At 44.7% G+C, this 14,501-nt stretch overlaps 1 protein-coding gene across 1 annotated transcript in view; it reads right to left on the bottom strand.

Annotated features, from left to right (window-relative positions):
- The window catches only part of CAMK2B (calcium/calmodulin dependent protein kinase II beta), a gene marked incomplete at its 5' end in the record, with an annotated part of 94,582 nt that overhangs the window by 57,606 nt on the left and 22,475 nt on the right, over positions 1–14,501 (bottom strand).

Here is a 14,501-nt window from a genome sequence, read left to right as displayed (position 1 = left end):
TTCCATGCCAAGTCCACGGACAAGCCCAGGACCCCAGAGAGTCATCTCCAGAGCATGCAAGGTGGCTGGGCTCTAGAGGACGATTGTAGATTGTTACACGGGACTCACAGAAGGTTGTGGAGGGAGAAGCATCACATTGTTAAGCAGCATAGCTGGAGGCGAGGCTCCCTCCCCCAATCCTCTGTCTCCAGGGTCAGGAGTGAGAGCAGAGGCTAAGGGGGGAAAGTCCCACACAGAAAGGACATTTACATGCCCACAGCATAGTGCTTCAGAGAGAACAGTGGGGACAGCCTCACCTCTGTCTCAAGAAAAAGAAACCTGGGAAAGTGGGTGACTTTCGTAAGGCCATCCAGAGAGGCCTTGCAAGTAATCCACGAACACTGACCCTGAAGCCAAGTTGTTGGTGAGGGACCTAGAGACTGGGCAGGCCTGGAGCCCATCAGAAGTCCTCCATAGTGTTCAACTTGTCACCACTGTTGATTTGATTTGATTTCCAATTAATTTCTAAGAACATCAGACCCAGCTCTGATGACATGGAATAGGCTGGAATAGGAAATGTCATGGAAGGGGACAGGCAGGTCCAGGGTCCAAGTCAGCTGAACACATGTAGAGTGAATGGGCTGGGGACCCTCAAACCCCTCCTCTGCCTTCCACTCCCGCAGAGGATGACAAGCCCAGGACCCCCTAGGAGCACAACCTTTTCTGGCTGCCCCACGGTCTGAGAAACCCGGTGCTGCCCAAACCAGGGGCTCTAGGAGACAGAAAAATAGCACCTTCAGTAGGAAGGTGCTATAAGCACTTTTTTGCTATAATCATTTTTTGAGATAAAACTTAGTAAAAATGTACCATTTGAGGAATATAAATATTCTTAGAAGAATATAAATGTTACAGTGAATCTGATTGAAGATTTTCTTAAAAACCCAGGTCATTATGATTAATGAATATACTTAGAGCTGCCTCTTTTCCAGCCAGCCCAAGGAGGGGGCAGGGCTGCCTGTGGGGGGTGAGAGGTGGAGGGGGGTGCTGCCTGCTCCACACCCCCATTCTGTTTGAATTTCTTACTATGTGCATGAGCTATGTTCTCAAAATGTGCTTTTTTATTGAAAAAGATGTGAAGAACGGATGATTTTTTGACCCTGACACTCGCCTGGGAGACAGTGCGGTGAGCAAAAGCCAGAGGCTTCATGTGGGTCAGGGTTCAAGTCTGGCTCTGTAGCCTCCTGGATGCAAAGAGGGGTACTCTCCAGCCCTCCTTCCCCAGCCACCTCATGGAGCAGGAAAGGTTCAAAGGGCAGCTGTGAGGACTGAAAAATGACCCTGGGTCCACGGCCACTGTCATCTCATCCCCACTCAGTCCCTGCCTCCCTTCCCACAGCACCAGCCTCTGCCTCAACCTGGCCTCACAGCACAAGCCTGACCCTCAACTGGAAGTTCCAAAGAGCCAGATTGCATGTTTATGGGAGCGCGTGGCATGGTTGGTAAGGCACACACAGTGCCTGCCCAGGGGCACACTCATCCTTGGAGCAGGAGGGACCCACACAGTCCCCCAGCTGACCAGCTGCTGTCCAGATGGGGTAAGCGAACGAGCGAATGACAGTGAGCCAGTAAACTCTTGCAAGCATATGGCAGGGAGGGCCCAGATGAGGGATCCCAGACAGAAGTCTCAGTCCCCTGCCCCAAGCTGCTCCTCTCCAGTCAGACCATGGTTTTTCCTCCTGCAGAAGACACTGGGCCTGGGCTGGGGAGGGTTACATGTAAAATGATGACATGACATGATGACAGCAGGGCCAGGTGGGCAGGCATCAGAAGCCGCTGCTGGAGGGAACAAAGAAGGGAGCAGACACAGAATCCAGTGGGTGCTCAAGACGGAGATCATAGGGAGAGCCCATGGTGGAGGCAGGCCGCCCTCTCACAGAGTCCAGCCTGCACACTCAGAATACTTTCTGGAACAAGGATCCTCTGTCCCTGGTTCCTAGTTCTAGAAAAAGTTATCTTCAACCCCCTTTGCCATTGAGCACCCACACCCCAATGCCCACCAAGGCTAAGAGGAACTGCAGGTGGGGTCCCAGGGGCTGCTTCTAGAGCAGGGTTAACTCCACAATGACCAGAGGGAGGGGCAGCCTCACTCTCCCTGAGGCCAGCCTGAGCCATCCAACTTTCCAGCTGAACATTGTGTAGAAGTGGCCAAAGAGGTTGGCCAGGCACTTGGGGCAGCTCACAAAGGGGAGGACTTCTGGTGACTTCACTACCCAGAGGGAGAAGGTGGCTTGTGGGCAGGTGAGCACAGGCAAGTTGGTCGGTCCCAAGTGAACACTGACCACCACTCCTCGGCCAACCCCTTTTCTTCCTTTCCTCTATGCCTCGGAAGCCAGCCCTGTGGCGGCGCTGGGCCACACTGAACAGATGCCCCTTCTTCTCTGAGCCTTATGGTCATCATGCCCCCAATCTCTCTCTGCCCATACCCTCACGTATGTGCATTCTTTGAGGCCACCACTGCAGGTCTCTGCCTCCCTCACTCTGCTTTGGTGACCCAGGAATTTTCCCCACACATACACATCCCCTCCTCCTTTCCCTGCCCTCAGTCCTGGGGTGCTCAGGTTGGCAGCCTCAGAACTGGGCCTCCACCCCCTCTTCAGTGGCTCTGTCCACTTATAGTAAGAAGAAAACCCTAGAAGTCCCAGTGTACTGAGAAGCATGTGCATTGGAGGCACCAACTGAGGGCCCCCAACATCAGTCATCTCAAATACCAGCACCGTCCTCCCTCAGAGCAGCCTCAGAGCATCTGCCCCCAGAAATTTATCATCATAGAGATAATAGCATAGACAAAGGGCCCTGGTCTGTGTTCTAAGCATCTCTCAGCTGCCACCACACAAACTCCTATTCATCTTTCAAGACCTAAATTCAAAAATCTCTTGAAAACCTGTCCCATCTCCTGAAGGATGTCAGTTCAGCCTCCTCTAAACCTTGTACCAAGCACTGTCTCAGTTCACTTCTTCCATTTTATTGTAATTATTTCTATAATATTATTTATTATAATTATCCTCTTTACCATGTGTCTCCATAGATGATGGGGATGCAGATGTCAGGCCCAACACTTGGCCTTGCCAGAGTGGGATGACCAGAGCACAGGGTGCCTGTGGGGTGGAGGTGTTTTCTTGGTGCCTGCTGGACAGTGGAACAGGAAGAGGTAGCCCCTCAAAGGACAGGGAGAGATTGGGACTCCAGAGAGCAAGCCAGCAGGATCAGGGTAGCCAGCCAAGGCTTCCCAGGATAGAGAGGTCACCTGTGGGTTGACCCCATCTCCTATGGGCTTGAGGTCACGTGCCAGCAGAAGAGAGCATGAAGGCACTGGTGTGCCTGGCACCTGGTGGACCTCTGCCCTTCACCATCACCCTCACACACAGGCTTTGAGGCCAGGTCTACTAATCTAGAAGCAGACAGGCAGGCTGGCAATGGGACAAAGGCTTCCTGAAGAGCCTGAAGCTCCAAGCAACCCCAACAAGGTGGCAGGGGGTGGCCAGCTGTAGTCAGGAAGAGCACCTGGACTGAGCCCCACCCAGGGCAGTTTGCATGGGGCCAAGCATGGAAAGGGAGGGCCTATGTGGGTGGTGATGGGCAGAAAGGAGGGTCCTTCATGGTAAGGCACCAGGAACCTTGAAGGTGCCACAAAATGCCCAGTGTGTGGCACCTGCACTGAACTCATGTTTATTTTTATTGAATTAATTTTAATTAGTTAATTCTTAATTGAGGCAATATTTGGATAACCCCTTCAGGTATTGCCACCATCGTGCACACATCACCAACTCACCATAGTCCACGGTGCTTCCTGCCCTCTTTGTGAACTCACACTTAAAGTGACTTGAGATTCTCATCACAGCGGGGCCTCCAAAAATAAAATAAAGTGGCTTGAATAATTTGTGCAGATAAAAGGGCCCCAGTCATCAAGTATGATACGGGGCTTTTTAAAGTAAAGTACTGTTAATTTAAAAAACAAAACACTCTGAGGAGGAGTCCAGAAAGATGCCAGCAAAGTGCTCACCTCCTCTATATACTCACAACTAAACGGCAGCAGAACAAAGTAAATAATCCCTGAAAGATAAACCAACAACCACAGTACACACCAGCGTCAATGGCCCAACAGGACAGGGGAGGGAGAACCTGAACTGTGTCTGCAGTGACATGGGAGCAAGTACAACCCACGAAAGGCAGGAGCAGCTGCCACGCACAGAACTCCCCTGAGGGTGTTGAATCGGGGGCCCATCAACATCGGAGAGCCAGCACTGCAAGGGGAGGGGGCTGCACAGAGTTAGCAGGACAGAGGGTGCCCCACTGGAGACCTGCGGGAGCAGGAATGAAGAGTGGTGATTACTAGCATGAGCCTAAGGCCCCTGATATAGAACAGCTGGAGCCTGAACTGGCGGAAGAGCCAGGTCAGGTCACCTGTGTGAGGCTGTTATTTGCAGATTGATACTGTGATATTTGAAACACCTGCCACCCCACACCCACATGCAAAACTAAGACAACAATTGAACACTTCCACTAATCAGAATTTAAGCACTTGGATCCTAACACAGGAGAAAGCACCCAGGGCAAAGCTCTACACTGAAAAAGCAGAAATAACTCCTGGCTTGTGATCCTGTCTCAACTGCAGTCCGTGCCCAGCACCTCATCTAGTGCTCAATAGCCCAGACTTTGAGGCTGGCATGAGACTATATGAGACATTTAGATTGAAGAGCTGGTGTTGAGGAGAGGGTCACTATGGTGCCCCCACACCACAACTCTGGTTCCCACAGCACAGTAGGAAACTAGAAACCTGACCTTCATTGGAGGCAACCCTTGAGTGCCCTACTGCCCCAATTCCTTTCCACTTATACCCCTTGCCATTACCAGTTCTCCAGCCACCCCAGCAGGTGCAAAAACAGCAGTCTGTAAGTTTATCCTTATAACAACCTATAACAACTAAAAATGAAGAGACAGAAGGGCATATCACAAATGCTGGAGGAAAAAAAATAAACAAGAGAAGTCTCAATCCAGCAGAACTGCAGAATATGTCTGAAGAGGAGTTTAAGGTAAGAGTCATAACAATGCGGGCCTCCCTGGTGGCATAGCGATTGAGCGCTGGGTTGCGAAACTGCCCGCAGCCTCTGCAGCACTGGTTCCATCCCCCGCTGCCAGGCGAGGGTCCCACATGGCGTGCAGACCTCTCCTGCCGCCCGCTGCTCCCCTCAGCAGTGTACTTCGACAGTCTGCCTGTTCTGTTCCCTGCTCTGGCTCTGGTGAATTCTCTCGCCCTCCCATGCTTCTGACTGTACCCAGTGCTTGTATAAATAAATAAATAAATCTTTAAAAAAAAAGTCATAACAATGCTTGCTGAATAAAATAGAAAACAATGAATGATGTAAAACAGGAGCAGAATAAAGACCAAGAAAATATGAGACTGTTGCAATTAAAACTAATGAATCTAAAAAATAATATAACTGAATTTAAAAAAACAATAGAGGCCCTCAAAAGCAGGCAAATCCAAGTAAAGGAGAGAATTAGTGAGCTCAAAAGCACAATAATGTTAAAGACCACGCATGTACACCAACAAGGAATAAAAAAATGAAAATAGGTGAAGAGCCCCTTGGGATAACCTAAAGAAAGACAAGATCCATACAGGGGTTCTCAGAAGAAGAGAAAGAAACAAGCACAGAAAATTTATTTAAAGGAATAATTGCTGAGAACCATCCCAACCTGAAACAAACCAGACATCCTGATCCTAGAAGTCTAAACTGTTCCAGACAGACACACTCCCAAGACACATTATAATAAAACTGTTGAAAGCCAAAGACAAGGACTAAATAATAAAAACACTGAGGGGAAAAAAAAGGTAACCTTGAAGGGAACACCAATTAAACTGTCTGTGGTCTTCTCAATAGAAACCTTATAAGTAAGAAGGGAATGGCAGGAGATATTTAAAGTACTCATAGATTTCCAACCTAGAATCCTTTACCCTGCAAGATTACAATTTGAGACAGAAAGGGGGATAAGGAGCTTCACTGTAAAGCAAAAACAGGAAAGAACTTACCATCCCAAACCACACGTGAACAAAGTGCTAAAGGGCTTTAGTTTAAAGCAACAGAACAACAAATACAGAGGTAACAGACACCATTCTTACAACACAACATAACATGGGGGAGGACGAGAGTAACAACGTGGCCCATCAGAATGAGTTCTAGACCAGATCTCCAGCATACCACACAAAAAATCCATCATATACTAAGTTCAGCAGAACCTTCCAACAAAAATCAAGACCCAACATTAGGAGGAAGGAAATAAGACACATAACAAGAATGGAAATGGAACATAAAACATGAAAGGAAGATGCCAAAAATAAAATAAAAATATGTAAAATGGCAATGAGCACTAACAGTACAAAAATTACCCTAAGTGTAAATGGTCTGAATGAACCAGTTAAAAGAAATGCACCTGGCACACTTTCAAGAATAGAACATATGTTGGGAAAAAACTTAAATGTCAATAAAACTACAAAGATTGAAATCACACCAAGTACTCATTCCGACAATAACGCCAAAAAGTTAGAAATCAACTCTAAAAAATAAAAGCAGGAGAAGCTGTAAGTACATAGAAACTAAATAATACATTGTTTAATCTCCATGGGATGAAAGAAGAAATTTTTAAAAATCAAAAATATCTTGAAAATGAGGATACAAGCTAGCAGAATTGATGGGATGCAGTAAAATAATTTTAGAGTGTAAGATAATGCAATACAGGACCATGTGAAGAAGCAAGAAAAATTCCAATTATACTACCTAACATTATACCTGAAGCAACTTGAAAAAGAGGAAGGAAGAAACAAGACCCAAAATTAGAAGAAAGGAAATAATAAAAATAAATAAAATAGAGACCAAATAAATAAAATAGAGATCAAAAAGACTATATAGAAGATCAATGAAACCAAGAGTTGAATCCTCAAGAAGATAAACAAAATAGATACACTCATAGCTGACTAACAAAGAAGAGAGAAAACATTAATAAATAGAATCAGAAATAAAAGAGATAAATTATGACAGATGGTATAGAAAAACACGGGAGCATAAGAGATTGCTATGAACAGTTATGATAATCTTGAAGAAATGGACAAATTTCAAAATCAATGCCATTTACCAGGACAAAAGCAGGACCAATCAGAGGAGTTGAATAAACCAATCACAAGCATCGACATTGAAACAGCAATAGAAAATCTTCCCCAAAACAAAAACCCATGGTCAAATGACTTTTTTTTTTTAAAGATTTATTTATTTATGCACACAAGAGCTGGGGTACAGGCCAGGGGTGTGGGGGGTGAGAGGATCCCCCAGAGACAGAGTGGAGAACAGAACAGGCAGACTGACTGAAACACACTGCTGAGGGGAGCAAGACAGGAGAGGTCTGCCGCGCCATGTGGGTTTCTCCCTGGCCAGCAGGGGATCTAACTCGTGCTGCAGAGGCTGCAGATTGCTTCATAGTGCAGTGCTTAACCCCTTGCGCCACCCGGGAGGCCCTCAAATGACTTTATAAGCAAATCCTATCGAGCCATTGAAGAATTCATGAACATCTTGATCAAATTATTTCTTTAAAATTCAAGAGGGAATGCTCCTTAATACAGCTTACAGTGCCAATATAACCTTAATACCAAAATAAGATAAAGACAGCACAAGAAAAAGAAATTTTAGACCAATATCCCTGATGAACACTGATGTAAAAATCTTCAACAAAATACTAGCAAATTGAGCTCAACAATGTATAACAAGGATTATACATCATAATCCACAGGATTTATCCTAGGGAGATATATATACACATATGAAAAACATTGATATACATATATATTATTACATAGATATACATATATATATCAATGCTATATATTACATTATATATAACATTGATATATATATCAATGTAATACATATTATCAAGTAAAGAAAAACTCATGATATCAACAGATACAAAGAAAGGATTTGATAAGATTCAGCACTCATGTATGATAAAAACTCCAAATAACGTGGGAATACCTCATAAAATAAAGGCCATATTTTGCAAACCAAAAGGCAATGTAATTGCCACTGAGTGGTGAAAAACTGAAAGCTTTCCCGTTAAGATCAAGAACAAGACAAAAATGCCCATTATCACCACCTTTGTTCAATTTAGTGTCAGAGGTTTTGATTAGAACAATGAGACAACAGGAAATAAAGGGCATCCAAGTCAGGAAAGAGAAGATGATATGATATTATATATAAAAACCCTAAAGGCGCCAACAAAAAAAAGCTAGTAGAAACAATAAATGACTACTGCAAAGTGCAAGGTTACAACTCAACATACAAAAATCTATAGCATTTTTATATACAAACAACAAACAAGAAGAGACAAATTTAAAAATCAATTCCATGCACAATGAATCACTTCAAAAGAATCACTTCAACAAGTGAATTTTCAAAAACAAATCACTTTAAAAAGAATCAACCACCTCAGAATCAACCTAATCAAGGAGGTGAAGGACCTTATACAGTAAGAACTACAAGATGTTATTGAAGGACTAGACAGTGACATAAGGAGATGGAAAGACATTCCATGCTCATAAATGGGAGAATCAATATACTCAAAATGACCATCCAACTTAAAAAAATACACAAATTTAATGCCATCTTCACCAAAATACCAATATTCCTCAAAGAAATTAAACAAAAAATACAGAAATTTAAATGGAACCATAGAGACCATATAAAAAGCAAAAGCTATTCTGAGAAAATAGGAGACAAATGGAAGCATCATGTTACCTAACTTTAAACTACACTATAAAGCAACAGTGCTAAAAACAATATGGTATTGGCATGAAAATAAACACGTGGACAATGGAATAGAAATGAAAGCCCAGAAATAAAGGCATGTATATATGCATACTTAACATATGCTAAAGCAGTCACAACCATACAATGGGAAAAAGGAGAGTCCCTTTAATAAATGGTGCTGGGAATGCTAGAAGGCCACATGTCCAGGAATGAAGTTGGATCACTTTCTAACTCTCTGCACAGAAATATATTTCAAATGAATTAAAGATTAAGATATAAGACCTACAACAATGAAATACATAGAAGAAAACATTGGGGATATGTTCCATGACATCAATGATAAAGATGTTTTTGGGGACTCAACCTATTCAGCAAGGGAAATAAAAACAGAAATAAACAATTGAGATGACCTCAAATTTAAAAATTTTTACACCATAAATAATGTGTTGGAAGGGAAGGGGAGGGAAAGGAATGTGGGGATACTAGGGATGGTAGTAGAGAAAAAACAAAAGTTTATGAATTTTTTTAATAAAATTAAAAGTTTGTACATAGCAAAAGAAAATATAAAGAGATTAAGAAAATATATACTGAATGGGAAAATACACTTACATAATACATAACCAAAAAGGGGTTAATATTCAAGATATTTATAAAACAATTCAACCATAGAAAACAACCCAATTAATTAATGGGCATAAAATATGAAAATATATATATATATATATATATATATGAAAGAAAGTTTCATTAGGCCTCCCCAGTGGCACAGTGGGTTGAGCACAGCGCTGTGAAGCTGTCCGCAGCCTCTGCAGCATGGGTTCGATTCCTGGCCTGCCAGGGAGATACCCACATGGAGAGGTAGACCTCTCCTGTCTCACCCGCTGCTCCCCTCAGCAATGTATTTCACTCAGTCTGCCTATTCTGTTCCCTGCTCTGTCTCTGGTAAATTCTCTCATCCTCCCACACCTCTGGGGTGTACCCCAGTTCTTGTATAAATAAATAAATCTTTAAAAAAAAAAAAAAGGTTCATCATCACTTCCAATAAGAAAGATGCAGGTTAAAACCACAATGAAACCACCATCTCTCACATATAATATGTGAGAATGGCACATATTAAAAAGACCTCTGACAATAAGTGCTGGAGAGGATGCTGAGAAGGAGGAGCCCCATTAATTGTAAATGGGGTCAGTCATTTTGGAAAGTGATCTGAATTTACCTTAAAAAAACTAAAGCTGGAAATACTGTATGGCCCAGCAGTCCCACTCTTGGGCATCTATCCAAGAATGTAGAACCATCAACTCAAAAGACTATATGCTCACGATGTTTATTTTAGCACCATTTACAACAGCTAGAACATGGAAGCAATCTAAATGCCCATCAACAGAAAACTGGATCAAGAAGATGTGGTATGTCAACATTATGGAATACTGTTCAGCCACAAGGAAAGAGGAAATGCTACCATGCATAGCAAAATAGAAGGAATTCAAGGGAATTATGTGTAGGAAAGCAGGTCAGAATGACAAGATAAATATTGCACATTTGCATAGAACAATTCAACAAAGTAAAATACTTACAAAAACTAGAAGATATTAATAAATGAAGTGACATTAAGAGAGAGGAGAGAAAGGAGAAAGATCAATGGGATATAAGGAATAGTGGGGGATAAATAAAAAGACAAAAAAATATTCTTCCTGAACTGAAGAGAAAAGGAAAAGAAGGAAAAAAAAAAGGAGAAGAAAAAAAAGGGTAAGAGTCCCCGCGGGGTGGCTGACCTTTCTCAGGTGGGCTAACCACAGAAGCAGTCTTGAGACAAAGGAGAAGATTAACCAGGTACTTCCTGGGTTCCCAGTCTGCCTTGTGCAAGCGTCAATGCTTCCCCAGGGCTGATGGTCTGTGGCAGTGTGCTTGGGCTCAACATCTGGGCACCAAAGGGGTAGACAGCCCTACCCATGGGCCTGTGCCATAAGGCTCCCAGCCAAACCCACTTGCTACAGATGGCAACAAGGGCAGACGCAGGAGGCAGGCAAGAGCACCGGACATCCCAGAGCATGGGGGCTGCAGAACCTCTATCCACCCCATGGTCAAACTCCTGACAGGCTCCTCTGTCCTGTGACAGCCTGCTGGCCCTCAGAGGCAGGGTCTGACCCGAGGGGTCCACAAGCTGGGTTCTGAGCTGCTCTGGGTACTGGAACCTGCCTCTGATGCTAATTACCTGTGGCCCCCACAAAGCTCCTCACTGCACTTGGCTTTGGAGACTTGTCCCCTCCCTGCTCTGCCAGCCTTACCTAGTTTCCCAGCCTGCCAAGATAGCTTGCTCCCTTTTGCCTGACAAACCAAGCTGGTATTGTGGAAAAGGCCCAACATGGTAGGAGGGACAATTCACACACTGACCCCAAAGTAGGAGATGCGGAATAGCCCCTCACAGACTCCCACCTCACACAGTGAGTCTGGAGGTTACAGTGAGTGCTGTTAGGGCTCCAAAATGACATCACTCAGTGTCAAGTCAGACCCCACTGTCCCCAGCACTCCACACACTCACAGATGTGACTATGCTGGCCAGACCACCTGTGGTGCCCCTACCAGGCCTCCGCAGGCCGCCAATAAGTGGGAGTGTCTCCATATCTGAGACCACATGAGGATGAATTAAGCTGACACCAATCAAGGTGACAGGGAAAATGGACAATGCCAGGGCCCACTCATGTTGGTGACACAGAGCAGGGCCACATTCTTAACACAGAGCTCTTCTCCCACCTCTCAGCTGGGCTGCTCTGGCTCCCTGATAACAGTCTTGAGCTTCTCCCTCTGCCGCCCTGGCCCATAACCTCTCAGGGCTCCTTCATCCTGGGTCCTCAAAGGCCCAGCGGGCAAGGTCCTGGCTTCCATGGGGCTGTTGGATGTCTGCACAGGTCAACATAGACACATCGGTTTGCCTAACAGCTCGGGAGGTGAAGCTTCCACACGCACAGACACTCTGCTGACATGGACATTCAGGTCAGCCGGGAAGTCCCTGTCAGACTCCTAACAGCTGGTGACAGCCAAGGGCCATGTCAGGGACTGCCTTCAGTTCCTAGAAAACTGTAACTCCTCTGTATTTCCTGGGCTTCATAAATTTTAGTATCCAATCCTTGTTTATTTGTTTTGTAAAACAAAATTTCCCATTACGTTTTATGTGTGAGGCTCCCACACAGTTCAGGCCCCTCCTGATGAAAACAGTCCTCTTCACTCCCAACCCCTACCCCCACCCAGCAGATTCGCCAAAAAGCAAATCAGACAACAGAAGCACTTGGCTTGACTGATGGTTTTATTTCCCATTTAAATTAATAAATGGATGTCCTGAAACCAACCTCAGGCTACCCAGGCCCATTCTCCCTGGCAAGCTTGGCCCCAAAGATGCCCTACTGGGGAGAACCTGGCCAGAGCTCAGGGCCCTGGAGCCCACGCCCACTTACCACCCAGACCCTTTTGCTTGTTAGGTTTTGTTTTCTTGAACTAAATCAAGCTATTTGTTTGTTAACTTAAAATTATTTCCCTCCCTTGATTAAAGTGTTCTTTTACATTTTTAATTTCAACGTAAGCAATTTGGTAGAAAATAAGAACTTGCAGTGCTCGCCTCAGCAGCACAGTACTAAAATTGGAATATAAGAGCTTCTATATGAAACAGAGGGCTGAGATTGTTGTGAGTTCTTTTTCTTTTAGTGTATTCTTGCTTCCAGGAATAATGAAAAAAACATAATCCATACACCCAGCAGAAAACATAGTAAACGCAAGAAAGTTCAAGAAAGAACAGGTTGAAGTCACCTCCACCTTTGTAGCCGACAACACCGCTGGTGGAGCCCATGCAGTGATGTGTCCACCATGAGTATTACATCATGGGAAGGTTTTCTTCTTCAACATTCAGGAGCTTCTTGCTGTTTACATTCTGCTTTTTTCCTCTCAGTATTTCTCTCCACTACTAACAACCCTTCTGCAGTGCGACTTGGCAGCTGACCCTGGGATGCCAGTAGGGTATGGCCTTCAATTTGGAGCCAGTGAGGAGAGCATGTTGGCCCCCGAACAAGAGCTGGGCAAGCCAGAGCATGCTGGGCAGGAGCCAAAGATCCTGGCATGGGAGTGATGTCCAGTAGGCAGGTGGCAAAGGCTACCCACCACCCAGGCACGGCCAGTCGGCACTCGGGCATCAGCAGCAAGCTGGCACTTGGAGCTCAGAAGACTGAATTCTACTCCTGTCTGGGGCCCAGGCGTCCTGGGTGCTAGAAACAGAACCTGAAGTGACCCGACTGGAGACCAACGCCAGACAACATTAATTCTATTTGTGGACACCCAGCTCCCTGTGGTTTCTGCCAACATCCAAGCACGTGTTTTAGCAGTGTGTGAATCTGCTTTGTGTTTTGCCTTTTATATTTAACAGCACTTCACACACAATTCCCACACTCTGACCTAGATCATATACTTGACATCTTCATAGTAGAGAACAGTTCTTCCATGGGTAGCTGAGCGCTTCCGCGACTGGCAGGCATTTGGAAAGTTTCCAATTTCCCTTCTCATAGATGGCCTGTGTGAACACCATGGTTATTTCCATCGAATTTATGTCCAACAGCATAGTTGCTGGATGAGTCACAACTTACAACACAGGCGACTATTCTTGCGTCTGCCCCAACACCCAACCCTTGTCTTTCTGAAGTCCTTCCTTGGAATACAGGTGGCTCGCCAGCCCCAACCTCTAGGCATAACCCAGCCATGCCATGCTAGTGTCCTGGGGCCACCATAACAAAGCATCACAGACCAGGGGCTTAAACCACAAACATGTATTTTTCACATTTCTGGTGCCAAAGGTCTGAAATCAAGGTGCTAGCAGAGCTGGTTCCTTCTGAAGAATGAGGAAGAATCCCAAACAGGCCTCTCTCCAGCTTCTGGTGGTTTGCTGGCAATCCATGGCGTTCCTGGCTTGTAGACATCACTCTGATCTCTGGCTTCTTGCTCATACAGAACTCTCCCTAGGTCTCTGTCCAAATTTCCCCTCTTTTATATAAAGGGACAGTCATATTGGATGAGAGCGCATCCTAATAATCTCATTTAAACTAGATTACTACTTTGAAGACCCTTTTCCAAATAAGGTCATGTTCTGAGGTGTTGGGGTTCAGATTTCAACATATGTATTTTTAGGAGACACATTCAATTCATCATGCATGCTGACTCCCAATTCTGCCGCGCTGAGTCTGCCACTGTGCATCCTAGACAAACATTTCCCAAATTACATTCCAAATATTAGCACATATGATGTTAACAAATCTTAGGTACCACTGAGGTTCTGTGGGCCAATAAGTTTGGGAACCAGTACGTTCAACAGTGTTTTATTTCCTCCCTCCCACCTTCCTTCCTTCCCTTTTTTTTTAACTGCAAGACTGAATAGGGCCGTCTGTAGTGGGAATTCCAAGACAGTATGACATGCGGCCTCTCCCTAACTTATCTGACCTAAGAAAGTTTTACTCAACAGTCTCATGAGGGCCAGGAGGGGGAGTAGGCACTTCTATTCTTAGGATTCAGACTGATCCCTTTCTGAACTTTTGTGTGACCCACAAAAGCATGGGATAGATAGCTTCTGAGGAAACGAATAGTCAACAAAGAAAAAAATGAGAAGGACAGGACAGAAACAGTGTCGGTCAGCACCCA

The sequence above is a fragment of the Talpa europaea genome, assembly GCF_964194135.1.
Source record: "Talpa europaea genome assembly, chromosome: 11".
NCBI classification, from domain to species: domain Eukaryota; kingdom Metazoa; phylum Chordata; class Mammalia; order Eulipotyphla; family Talpidae; genus Talpa; species Talpa europaea.
Note: the sequence above shows the minus strand (reverse complement) of the source record. Positions and strands in the feature narration are given on the sequence as shown.